At 41.1% G+C, this 10,903-nt stretch overlaps 1 pseudogene; it reads left to right on the forward strand.

The window, feature by feature from the left end:
* Positions 1–4,386: 4,386 nt before the first annotated feature.
* Positions 4,387–7,790, forward strand: LOC141088589 (uncharacterized; annotated as a pseudogene).
* The last annotated feature ends 3,113 nt before the right edge of the window (positions 7,791–10,903 follow it).

Below are 10,903 nucleotides of genomic sequence, written 5' to 3' on the forward strand. Positions count from 1 at the left end.
GGTTTCCACTGTTTGGGCACATCAGGGCTCTTCAAATGTGACATAGCGTCTGATCTCAATTGCAGCCAATTTTGCGTTGAAAAAGTCAAACAGCGCTCCTTCCCTTCCGAGCTCTACCATGCGCCAAAACAGTGGTTTACCTGCACATATGGGGTATCAGCATACTCAGGACAAATTTTACAACAACTTTTGGGGTCCAATTTCTCCTGTCACCCTTGGGAAATTAAAAAATTCGGGGCAAAAAGATGATTTTTGTATTTTCACGGCTCTACGTTATAAACCTCTGTGATGTACTTGGGGGTTAAAAGTGCTCACCACACATCTAGATAAGTTCCTTGGGGCATCTAGTTTACAAAATCGGGTCACTTATGGGGGTTTCCACTGTGTAGGTACATCAGGGACTCTCCAAATGCGGCATGGCGTCAAATCTCAATTCCAGCCAATTTTGCGTTGAAAATGTCAAATGGCGCTCCTTCCCTTCCAATCTCTGCCATGCGCCCAAACAGTAGTTTACCCCCAAATATGGGGTATCGGTGTACACAGGAAAAATTGCACAACAAATATTGTGGTTTGTTTTCTCCTGATACCCTTGACAAAATAAAAAAAATTTGTCAGAAGTAAAATTTTTGTGAAAAAAGTTAAATGTTGATTTTTTTTCTTCCACATTGCTTCAATTCTTGTGAAGCACCTGAAGGGTTAATAAAGTTTTTGAATGTGGTTTTAAGCACCTTGAGGGGTGCAGTTTTTAGAGTGGTGTCAATTTGGGGTATTTTCTGTCATATAGGCCCCCAAAGTGACTTCAAATGTGAGGTGGTCCCTAAAAAAATGGTTTTGTAAATTTTGTTGAAAAAATGAGAAATCGCTGGTCAAAATTTTAACCCTTATAACTTCCTAACAAAGAAATTATGTTTCAAAAATTGTGCTGATGTAAAGTACACATGTAGGAAATGTTATTTATTAACTATTTTGTGTGACATAATGCTCTGATTTAGGGGCATAAAAATTTTGCCACTATCATAAAGTACTATATGTCACGAAAAACAGTCTCAGAATCAGGGGGATACATTGAAGCGTTCCGAGTTACAACCACATAAAGTGACAGTGATCAGATTTCAAAATTAAGGCCTGGTCATTAACCTGCAAAGTGGCTTGGTCCTTAAGTGGTTAATATACATGTATTTAGTTAAAAAATAAATAATAAAAAAAAAATTATTAACCAGCTGAGGGAAAGCCGACAGCTGGGGGCTGATGTTTATAATCTGGGAAGGAGGTAATACACATGGAGTTTCACAGGCTATTAATATCAGCTCACAGCTGTCTACTTAGCATTTCCTAGTCATTAACAATGGGTGACTCCTCAAAAAAATGACATGGGATCCCCCTATAACTAATATCATGCAAAAGCTAGGCAGGAAGGTAGGGGCCGTGGATATTGGCCGACTCCCAGACTAAGAACATCAGCCCTCAGCCGCTCCAGAAATGGCGCATCCATTAGATGCTCCAATTATGGCGCTTAGACTCTGGTCTTCTCACTTGCCCTGATGCGATGGCAAGTGGGGTAATAGTATTGGGGTTGATGTCAGCTTTGTATTGTCAGCTGACATCCTGGAGTACTGGAGTGTATTGTAATCACAGCCATGGCTGTGGTTACCTTGCAGAATAAAAGTAAGTGTGGACTGGGTCAAGTTCGTTCACGAAAACCTGTATTGGGTTTTTATTTTTGGAGAGATCTACAGGATCGTAGTGGGATGAATTTCTCCCACCAGTCTGGGTCTTACAGGTGGCTCATGGCCACAAGTTTCATTTAAACCTGCAGTAAATGTGTGGCTGAAGTTTTGTGTTTGGTTTCATATGCAGCAAAGCTGAATGTGCTGTGGTTGTATGCAGGGGTGGATTAAGGGTAGCCAGGGCCCGGGGCAGTTCAGACTCTGTGGGCCCCCCTCGTCACGTGACGGGGGTCAAGAATCGTAGAGCCACACTCTACATAGAGAATAATGGGGCCTCCAGCACCGACCTCCACCCGCAGAGCCACACTCTAGATAGAGAATAATGGAGCCTCCAGCACCGACCTCCACCCGCAGAGCCGCACTCCACATAGAGAATAATGGGGCCTCCAGCACCGACCTCCACCCGCAGAGCCGCACTCCACATACATGGCTGCTCTCAGTGCTCTGTGCTGTGCGCACAGGACCTGTGATGAGGTCACAGGAGGGGAGGAGACAGGGGTCACATGATCGGGGGCCCTGACACCTTACCTCCTGTGATCTCATCACAAGCCTTTGCATGCTACCAGCAGCATCAGCGTTCACGCTACTTGTAGATGCTGCTGGTAGCAGAGCACATAATGCCGCCCCCACGGTCACTCACTTTTAGGTGGGGAGAAGATGGAGTGCCATTGCAGCAGCCAGCAGGAATGTGGTGGGGGCCCCCTTAGAAGCTCTTGTGGTGGGGGCCCCGGGGCTGAAGCCCCGCCTGCCCTGCCTATAATCCGGCCCTGCGCGGTGGCGGATTATAATGGGGCAATTTACTGGCCTGGGCTGTGGGCCCCTTAACCCCACTGGGCCCGGGGCAACTGCCCAAATTGACCTCATTATAATCCGCCACTGGTTGTATGCCATGCTGTGTGAAGCTAACACAGGTCAGAGCCAGCAAAATGGAAGGACTCGGTAGTGCCTGAGAATCTTAAGGGGACTTTATGTTTCAGATGCTCGGCTGTGGTCCGGAGGTGAGCGATTGCATGCATGCAGCATTTGCATAAATAAAGGACATTTACTTACGGTAACTTGTTTGGGTCACTAAAATTTACTGGCAGAAACGCCGCTGCTCTACACCTGATTATAAGAAGAATTGTATATCTTTAGAGATAACCACTTTTTCTATATTAACTATTTTTATTTAGTTTCCAATGGCCATTAAGTTTTTTTTATGTGAACTTGTATTTTTTGTTGTGCAGTTTAACAAAATGCCAGTTTTTTACAACTTTCAATTAAAAATTCAAATCAAACAATTCAATGCAGTTTTCATTCATACGATTTTCCCAATGGAGTCATGCAAGTGAGCACTGCTACTCATGAGTCTTTAGATTGGATATGCTTGAAGGGTAACAATCTATAATATTATTATTTTCAAATACAATTTTAATTAGTCTTTCTATGCAGCAATGCGCTCGCCGATATCACATTAGGACAAGAAGACAATGGGAATAAAATCATGGATCTGCTCTCTGAAGAAGTACGAAGTGAGGAATCAGATAAATGGCCTTGGTGGTGTCTATGGAAACTGATAGCACATGAAATGCAGATGAAGAAGCCTTGAACATTTACCATAATCACCGATATGTAGCCAACCACAAACAGTGGATCTGCTCGGGGCACATTATTTTATGGGATGTAGACAGAGACACAGCTAAGGGCTCTGCTTGGGGGGGCAAACATCTGGGTAGATCCTTAACCGGATAACCAACTACAGTGGCACCCCCTATTTGTGGGTATAGGGAAGACATAAAGTATTTGACTTCTCACATTTCCTTTACCTTCCCCACCTATTCCCAACCTGCACAAACTCCTTATCCTTCTGATTCCCCAACATTGAGCCAACTGCTGTCGTATGTGTCCCTATTAGTGATGAGCGAGTATACTCGTTACTCAAGATTTCCCAAGCATGCTTGGGTGATCTCCAAGTATTTGGAGATTTAGTTTCTGTCACGGTAGCTGCATGATTTGCCGCTGCTAGACAGCCTGAATACATGTGGGTGTTGCCTGTTTGTTAGGAAATCTCCACATGTATTTAAGGTGTCTAGCAGCCGCAAATCATGCTGCTGAGGCGACAGGAACTAAATCTTCAAGCACGCCCAAAATACTCGGAGACCACCCGAGCATGCTCGGAAATCTCAAATAACGAGTATACTCACTCATCACTAGTCCCTATTACTGCACCTGCTGTGTGGTACAATAACGGCTCCTCTTACCCCCCTACATAATAATACCTACCTGTGCCCCTTACAATATATAATGCTCTGTAGATAGTAAAACTGACCTCTAGAAATATTAATACCTTGTGCAAGTGCCATAGAAACTAGTGTGCACATTTGTCCCCTATAACAATAATGTTTCTTAAAGGGAACCTGTCACCAGTTTTGTCATTTAACAATTAAAACTATGACCTTATTCAGCAACTGTGCTGCATTCCATAAATGCTAATATGACACCCTGACTCCCCATGTATAGCAACCAAAAACCTTTCTAAGGGACATTAAGGAGATGGGCAGTTTGTGGGGGATTTTGTGCAGGTAGCGCAATGAGGGGCAATTATTTATTTAGGGGCACAGCATGGGACATATTTTTAATTACGATGCAGTGTAATGATACTTTAATTTTTTAGGGCACCATGTCGGGAGGTGCTGCAGAAGGCATGAGAAGACGGATGTGTGGAGAGATTAACTCTGGAAGTGGAATCTCATTATGCCATCTGCACTTCACTTTGGCAAAAAGGATTGGACACAAAAAAGGTGGGAACGACTTCAATCAGAGAAGATGTCATCTATAAGGTACCTGGATGAAAATGTTTATTTTAGATACTGACTTTTTCTCATCAGTATTGTGGTTCCTCAATGGTCTGTATTCTGATGATGACTCATATCATGGGCAGAGGTGCGGTGGGTCCACACCAACTGATGTCACACTGGCGCTGCATTCATGTACTGAAAGTGGCTCTGATGCTGCATTCATGAATTGACTGTGGTTCTGGTGCTGCATTCATGCACTGACAGTGGTTTGGGCGATGCATTCATGCACTGACAGAGGTTTGGGCGATGCATTCATGCACTGACAGAGGTTCTGATCATGTAGCAATGCGAAATATGCTTCATGTTTGTGTAGCTCTGATGTTGTAGGTTGTAATTATCACCTAGGCAGGTTAACAATAGAGCTAGCTTTAATTCTTCTGTCCACGGTTATACAGCAAATCCAGGTAGATGGACAAAATACAATGTCCTCAGTCCATAAGTTCCCAACCTCTGATGGGTAGTCCCACTGCCATCGTACCAGGTGATACCCACTGCCTCCCAACTTTTGGTTGGCCCACAGCTTAAGGTATGTCCTGTCTGTATAGTGTGCAGTCACAGCCTATGTTCATCCAGACGATGGATATCATGACTATACATCATGGATAACCATATAGCCAACAACTACTCCATTTTCTCTTGATTGTCCAAAATACCACAAGCCGCCCACAGAACCGAGCCCGGCTCTCAGGAAACACCCCTCTGCAAAAGCTAACTTTGCAATAGTTTGGGTGTCTCACTCAGGCTGAGCCCCATCACATGGGATTACATGTGAGACCCCTATGGTGATGGCTACCCTGGGTCTACTACTATCGCCATTCACACAATGGGTCTAGTGACTAGGAGAGCAATGGCTTGAGGGCCCTGAGATACTGAAGAGATTAATAGAATGATTGCTTTACATTTCCCTTTAACAATCTCCTGTCTGGCCTTATGTATGCATAAGATCCAGCCTGAATGTCTTCCTATGCTTGCAGTCACTGAATGGAAACACTGATTCCTGAGGCTGAACTGACGAGCAAGCAAATCTCTAATCAAACACAGCAAGAAAATCTTTAATAAAACACAACAATAATATCGACGTAACCAGTGCTCCATGCTGGAAAAAGTCTGTATTCTTTGGAGGCGTGGACTTCTCTCCGCATACATTGGTCTAATTGTCTTTAGTAAGTGACCAGCTCCTCTCAATGATAAAACTGAAAAATCCTCAAAAATTAGTTTTGAGATAATGAGGGGGATTTGGCTGAATTTCTGCTAAAAAAAACTCAGTGTAAGTTTGCGTGTGTTGACACAGAATTTTTTGGAGTAGAAATCCTTCTCAAATACTCAACACTTGGTTCTGATTATTCATTTGGATTAGTTCAGTATGAAAATGTTGTTCTTGGGCCAAAAAATATTGTGCACTCCTGCTTTAAATGAACACTCCCCAAAAAATTGATAGAACCTGAAGGGGCATGGGTGACACAGATGTTCTCCCTTTGTGATATTTGATTCACACAACTGTGTGTCTGTGCTTTCGGCCATGACTGTACATAGATGAGTAACTTGGCCTTGTTTCCTTGTCGAATATGTCAATTGTGGCTGCAATTCTTCCATGAAAACCACCTTTGGCCAGACTTCCCGAGACAGTAGGTTGGTGTAGCTGGGTCTCACTGCTTACTGCCAGTTCTGGGCTGATCACACGGCTGGCCATTTTCCAGTTTTGAAGAGAAAGGACCATAATGAGGTCATAACAAAGGAGATCTGCCATTTCCACAACATCAAAGTCCTCTATCTAAATAATAACAATATTCTTAATGTTTGTGAGGAGCTTGGAGAGCTGAAGAATCTCCAGAACTTAGACCTTAACAACAACCCTCTAAATTACAACTCATTAGATGCCATAAGCAAGATCCATCAACTTCGTGAACTGAGACTTTACAACATAAGCCTTGAAGAGTTCCTATTTGAGCTTTGCATTCGCCTTTATCATTTACAACTACTTGGTTTGTCCAGCAACAAACTGAAGTCTCTTCCTCCTGAAATAACTAACTTATTACACCTGAAGGAAATATATCTGCAACATAATGACTTTACGTTGCTTCCCATACAGATATGTGCTCTGAGAGAGCTGGAGGTGGTGGATTTAGAAAAAAATAAGTTGACTTGACATCTCTACCGGTTCATATTGGATCTTTATCTAATCTTCTTAAACTGTTCACTAGTTTCAATAAATTTTCCTCCATCCTAAAGACACTGTCAGTGCAAGAAGCTGGTAGTTCTGGACCTCACTGGTAATCACCTGCAAAAACTTCCTCATCTTATCTGTGAATTGAAAGACCTAAGTGAACTGGGGCTTTCAAATAATGACTTTAAAAAGCTACCATCTAGGATATGTCATTTACAATCCCTTGCTGTCCTTTATCTGAAACACACTGGCTTGTCTATGTTACCTGCTGGATTTGCAGAGCTGGATTCCCTCCAGACACTAGATCTCAGCCAAAATTGCTTTACTGAGTTCCCTCATGAATTTTGTAGTCTCAAGAATCTTCAAATCTTATCAATGGATGACAATTTATTGAGTACGATTACACCAGATGTGAGATTCTTAAAAACACTGATATATTTTGTAATCTCTGGGAACGGAATTCCTGCCTTCCCTGAAGAAGTCCTGCAGCTCGAATCTTTGGAAAAACTTTATATCGGACAAGATAATGGCATGTGTCTTTCAAGTCTACCAGACAACATTTTTATGCTGAAGAATTTGAAAGAATTGTATATTGAAAACAATAATTTGGAATTCCTCCCTTCCACATTGAACTTTCTACACCATCTTGAAGTTTTGGATTGTCACAATAAGAACCTGAAGAAGCTACCTGATACCATATGCCAACTTCATAGTTTGCACAAATTGCTTCTTCAAAGTTACCATATGACCAGTCTACCAGATAATCTGGACATGTTACACAAGCTGGACCTAATCTCAATTGATGGCAATCCAATGGTAGAGACACCGGTAGACGTGTGCAGCCTCGGCAAAAGTGCTGTATGGTAATACTTACAAGAAAAAAGGCAAAAACATGCTTTAGCAACAAAGATCCAGGCTTTATGGTGTGGCATTATGGTAAGAAAAGAACTGGAACTGTTTGTTTATCTTCTTCAGAGTGTTAAAAAAGGAATGAAATCAAAAAAGAATAAAGAAGTGAAGGGAAAAAACAAGAAGAGTGATCCAAAAGGCATGAAAAAGTAGAAAAGTATCACAATAACATAAAAGATAAATGAGGTAAAGAGAATGCCGTACTATAATCCAATAATATATTCCATTGCTCCAAGTAAGATGACTGCATAACATAATCTGATCACATTTAGACTTTCTACATATAAAACACGTAATGTAAAATTAGGACCATTACTTGTTGCCACGCAATATCATCCCAATAATAGTAATATAGTGGAGCTATATACAATTCTTAAGAGGTTAATAGCAACAGTGATCCCATAAATGAAACAATGGTGTGGAGACAAGGAATAACCCTGCTCCAACACCATACACATAAGCTCAATAACTGATTATGCGAACCAGGAGAAGCAAAAGAGCATGCAATCAAATAGTTATAGAAAAATATATAAAAATTCTTTATTAAATAGTAACAATACAAATCACAATGAGGTGCTCATGAGTAAGTGTGAACAATAAATCCCAAGGGTTACCCCCTCAACCACCCCAAGATGGAAAACCCGGCAAGTAATAGCATACAGGATAGCACAAATTCTATCATATGTCCTAATATGTCAGTAACCAGAAACCGAATCATTATAAGTCAGTGGCTAGATAGTAATTTAGTGCTGCCTGTTAGGAGAACGTGATGGCGGTACATCACAAAAAATTCCCATAAAAGTTAAAAGGAACCATGTGGTAGCTTACCAGGAAGGGAAGGTAGAGGAGAGCCCAGCCGTGGGACCCCCGACGCGCGTTTCGCGGCGTCCCCCGCCGCTTTATCAAGGAGGAGATGGCACTAAGTGTCCCAGTAGGGCCTTGAAATAGCCCCTGACCCCGGTCATGTGACCGGCATCCACCAATCGCATTGGCGCTAGCGGAGCATGCGCCATGACATCCGCAGGTCCTGCACTGTAGCCTGGCATCTAACACAGCGCGTGCGCGCCGGAGACCATGTAAACAGACGCCGGCCACAGCGCGGAGTCGCAGAGAGCATGGCGATGCGCACTGCCATGAAAGAAGTGGATTGTAGAAACAAATATATATGGCATAGCATAGGAAAGGGGTCAAGACAGTATATAGAACAACCGTCTATCACAAGAAGATCTATACATAAAGATGAGCCACCTCGGTTAGAGTGACATAGTATGTAAATTAACCCTCAATCGCCATATGTACCAATGTATAAGAAATGGAAGCTACCACAATAAAACTAATACAACAAGATATGCAATATGATCATTAGTGAGGTACCGGCTCCATAAGCATATAATAATAGAATAGTTATGCACCGATGGAAATAAAACCATCTATGAACGGAGAAAAACATCCAAAATATAGGTGCACCCCTACTAAAAGAGCCAATAACCCCATATTCAAATAAAACATAAATGAAGCATATTATAAGTAGACAATATAAATGGACGACTCCATAGGGTACTTGATTGTAGTAAAGAGTATATCGAATCCACCATATAGAGCCATTTCGAAACCAAGCTGGGACTCGCAGAAAAACACTATAAAAAAGAATTATAAGAAAAATAATTAAAACATGAAGAGATAAAAGAAAATAAAAACAAAAACAACCACTGCTAGGCAGCATGGGAAGTATAAGGTCATGCGGGAACAATAAAAAGGAAAAAGTAGAAAGTTTTTAAAAAATACATACAAGCATATATCTCTTTATATCAATTCCGGGCATAATAGAAAGACTTCACAAAAGCACAGGCAAAAAAGGAAAAAGGAAGGAGAAAAAAAATGGATCCAATAACAGGTTGCACAATGGGTTACAGGAATGGGGTGAAACTTAAAAACTCATTAAGGCCTCTCGGGCTCATGGTGTCCAACTGGACAATCCATCTGACCTCCATTTGTCAGCATTTGTCTGCATTTTTGTAATATGTTTGTTTTACTTTTTAATTCATATTGATTTTTAAAACTATTTTATTACCATAACTTTAGCCCTACCGCCAACCCTAGTATATTGCCGACTTTATAACCCTAGTCCTAACCCAAGCTATGGATGTAAAATTTGTGTAAAAATATTAATTTTATACATATGAACAAATCTTTTAAAAATGAAATTTTCCAACTCCATCAAATTTTTCCCAAAAATATGATTTGCAATGTATCAATTAGCCACAAATTGAAATCACTCAACAAATTGCCCTGAAAACCCATGTGTATGCTCTGAGGTCTTCTAGGACTGTACTAAACTAGCTTCAAGTTCTTTAATAGAAACACAACTCTAGTGATATCCAAGTGACATCAACATATTTGGCTATGGGTAAACGGATGTTAGCTATTTTTCTCTGTTGTCCTGTCGTACACTATCTGCAACATTTAGCCAGTGTATTACAGCTTTCTATCGTTATTTCTATATTGTGAGCTATTACTTTACAGATTCAGTACGAAATAGCTACATTCCCTGCCTTTGCTTTTATACAGCTTAAGATATCATATGAGTGTTTTCTGGCTCATGCAATCTTCTGCTTTGATGTACAATGGCAGTGGGCATATTTTTTGCGACATACATGAATTGAATTAGGAAATCTCCAAATATGGACAGATATCTCGGCAGGTCTCTGCCCCTTCTCACAAAAATCTTGAGAATTGAGTAAAGAACTTCAGGAGAGCTCAATGCAGTGCAGGTGTTTCAGTAGCTGCTAACCCTTTGTCTTTTCAGTCGCTATCTCTGAAGTGTCCAGTAGTTGATATGACTTTGTTATCAGCTACTGAGCTCTGCTGTAGAGATGAGCAACACATAAATTCGGCACGAGTATGGTACATTGGGATTCGTGATTGGTAACACGAGCATTTTTCTTAAAATCGAAAAAAGTCTTATGTTGCATAAAATCACAGAATGACAGGTTAGAATAGAATAGAGAGACTATATATGTACACATAGAATACATAGATATCAGTGACACACACTATATATATATATATATATATATATATATATATATACTGTGCATATATATATATATTACATAGATAGATAGAGGAAAAGCTGGAAATTATTTATTAAATACACAAAGAATAGGTAGTGTGGTGCTGTCACCACTATATCCGCTAGGGGGCGCTGTGTGGGTGTCCCAGGACGGGCCTACAGGCATATCCATGGTGGTAATGGGTATAGGATG

This window comes from Dendrobates tinctorius, unplaced genomic scaffold, assembly GCF_039654945.1.
Source record: "Dendrobates tinctorius isolate UK_male_01 unplaced genomic scaffold, ASM3965494v1 ptg000039l, whole genome shotgun sequence".
NCBI classification, from domain to species: Eukaryota; Metazoa; Chordata; class Amphibia; order Anura; family Dendrobatidae; genus Dendrobates; species Dendrobates tinctorius.